We start from the raw sequence: 2,876 nt of genomic DNA on the forward strand, positions 1-2,876 counted from the left end.
GAACTGAACTATTTCAGCCAGGTCAGGCTCCTGTGTCAATGCAGTAGATCCCATCTCCAGACAGGAGAAATCCACCCACGTAGAGTGATACAATTTCCTGTTATTCAGCCCTGGTTGAGAGAACTGAGCACAGAACATGGGGCTTCACACCCCTCTGGGAACCAGGCGAGCACCCCAGAGAGGCACCCGCTTAGAGAGGATCTCAGCCCTTGGGGCCAGTGGTGATTAGCTGTTGTCTTACCTGGTTCCCCTCCTTGCTGTCTGCCTCCCAGCTGAGCGATTTCGTCCTGCAGGGCGGTGAGGTTGTCTTGCAGGGCATGCTGAAGCAGAAGACGAAAGAGAGAAGAATCACCCTCTCGGACAGCGATGCCCACAGAAAAGCCTGTGTGCTATGCAGCTGCCTCTGGGGTGGACGGGAGCCGCAGTGGAGCAGCTCAGAAACATACCCCCCCGAGCCCCCGATGGCTTAGTGGTTGTGGACGTACCCATTGCCATTGTGGGGGATGAATTCCTGTCCTTAGAACAGGCCCAGGGTGCTGGCAGCAGACCTGAATGCTGGCACCTCCAGCAACATGCAGAGCCTGGCAGGGGGGCGCTGCTCTGGATTCACAGAGAATGGCACTTCCCCCCATGGCACTGACCCCACGCCCGCCAGGCCTAGGTAAATGGCCCTCATGGGCTGTTGTCCAAGAAGCTCTTATTTCTTCCTAGCTCGAGGTTCCTCTTTCCCCTGCCCTCTCCAAAGTGGGCGTCTGAGGGTTTTATTCCCCTGGTGAGGCTGCATGTGTTTCTTACTGTCCTGCAGTAACCCAAGGCGGGTGCCTCAGTTTCCCCAGGCACAGCATCAGTGCACAGTGGTAAGGGGAGTTTCACTGGGATGACTTTTCACACACAGGCTATAGGCCCCCTGCCCCTTGTAACCCAGGTCACCAGGTGACCCCTTTCTTCCCCGGGAAACAGGACAAAGGGCGGCAGGAGGGGGCCTGGCTGGTTGGAATTGGAACTGGGCACTTGACGAGTGGGGCAGGCTGGTCTGGCTGAAGAGGGGGGAAGGAGGCGTAGGCCTGGCTTGGGGACCCCTCTGGGCCCCACTCCCCAGGATGGATGGTACTGACGGCTGCTGGTTCCTGTGCTGATAAGTCTGTTCCGCGCTGTGTCCCTGTCACCTGATAACCGTCTGTTCTCCCTGCCGAGTCAGAGTGGCGGCTGCCTGCGGGTGGGGGGCAGGGCCTGGGGACCCCCCACACAACTGGCTGGTGCCCAAATCAGCTTTTCCTCCTCTGCTGGGGAACGAACCTCACCCGCAGGGGTGCTGGCCTGGCTTGCGGGGTGCATGTTAGACCAGGCCCGCAGGACCTGCACGCCTCCTGTCCCAGAGCTCTGGGATTGCAGGAGCAGGGACAGGAAATGACCAGATCTGATGCTGAGGAACCAACAGGAACAGAGGCTCAGGAACAGGCAAACATGGACTGACAACCAGCCAGCTTTAAATGAAAGGGACACAGTCTGTCTGTCTGTCTGTCCTGCTCCATCTCCGGCTCTTCACTGACTCTTGTTTTTCCTCCTAACCTCTCCCTGGCCTGGCTCCTTCCCCTGCTTCTCCCAGGTTAGTCCCAGGCTCCATTTCTCTCTGTCTCTCTCGCAGGCTCCCCACTGCTGGCTGGTTCTCCTCCCTGTCCTTCCAGCTGTCACTTCTCTTGCCGGGGAGAGACTGACCGTGTCCCTGACCACCCCCTGGCTGCAGCCCCCAGCCAGAGTCGAGTCCCACTGGAGGTAACCACAGAAGGAATTAGTGAAAAGCCCCCAGGGATGCAGATGACCCACAGGGCTGGTGCAGCCGCCTCTCACCCCTTCAAATCCTGCATTGGGGAGCAAATGAAATGGGCAGCTTGGGGCTGGTCCCCACTGCTGGAGGGAAGGGGCACAGCCCTGGCTCAGGAGACTCCAGGATGGACCAATAGAGGGTGATGCTGATGCCTGGGGAGGGACCCTGCAGGAAGCTGCTCGAGCTGGCAGACAGGGTACAGCCAGGCACAGACCCTGCCCCAACCAGACAAATTGCTGCAGCATTTTGGGCAGCAGCCTGCAAAGCGCCTAGGCTGTGAGCTGCCCGGGCTAGGCCTGGCACTTTGCACAGCACCCTGCACCCAGATCCTGGACAGGGCCCCTTGAGCAATACCGTGTGCCAATATTAAATAGCAGCACCTACCGTCAGGCTCCTGCAGGATGCCCCGTGTTCCTGTGTCTCCCAGAGGGTCCGATTGGTGTTATCCAGCTCCAGCTGCAGCTGCCTGACCTCTGCCCTGGCCTCGTCCCGCTGCTCTTCCAGGGTCCCCTTCTCCCCCTCCAGCGCCGTGAGTTTCCCCGTCAGAGCTGCAGTGTCGTTACCCAGCTGCTCCTGGCACCTCTGCAGGTGGCTGGGGGCTAAGGAGATATGGACCAGGCAGGCAATCAGGGCAACTGACGTTAAGAGGAAGGCGACGGAGAGGAAAAAGCAGCCCCTCTTCCAGTTGTTCCCCATGCTGCTCCTCTGCAAAGCACCAGGGAGCTGGACTCATCTCAGGATTTCAGCCTCCTTCTGCTCTGCAGATGCAGCCGCCCCAACCGGAGCGGGGCTGGGCCCTGTGAATAGGAAGAGTTGCTTTTGCCCTCTAGTGTTCAGAGCTGGGCAGCTGGCGAGCAGGAGGAGGCCTCGTCCCAGGCTTCCTGTGCTGTGGGGGAGACGGGTGCCCTTGGGAACGGGACTTTCCGGGAAATCATGTGGTTGGAATGTATTGGGCTGGGCTGGATTTGGCCACAGACCCAGCACCTGCCCCTCCTTCCAGCTGCAGTATAACCTGGAAGGCTCGGAGCAGTACTGGGGGCTCAGGGCTGGG

Source organism: Carettochelys insculpta, chromosome 27 (assembly GCF_033958435.1).
Source record: "Carettochelys insculpta isolate YL-2023 chromosome 27, ASM3395843v1, whole genome shotgun sequence".
NCBI lineage: Eukaryota > Metazoa > Chordata > Testudines > Carettochelyidae > Carettochelys > Carettochelys insculpta.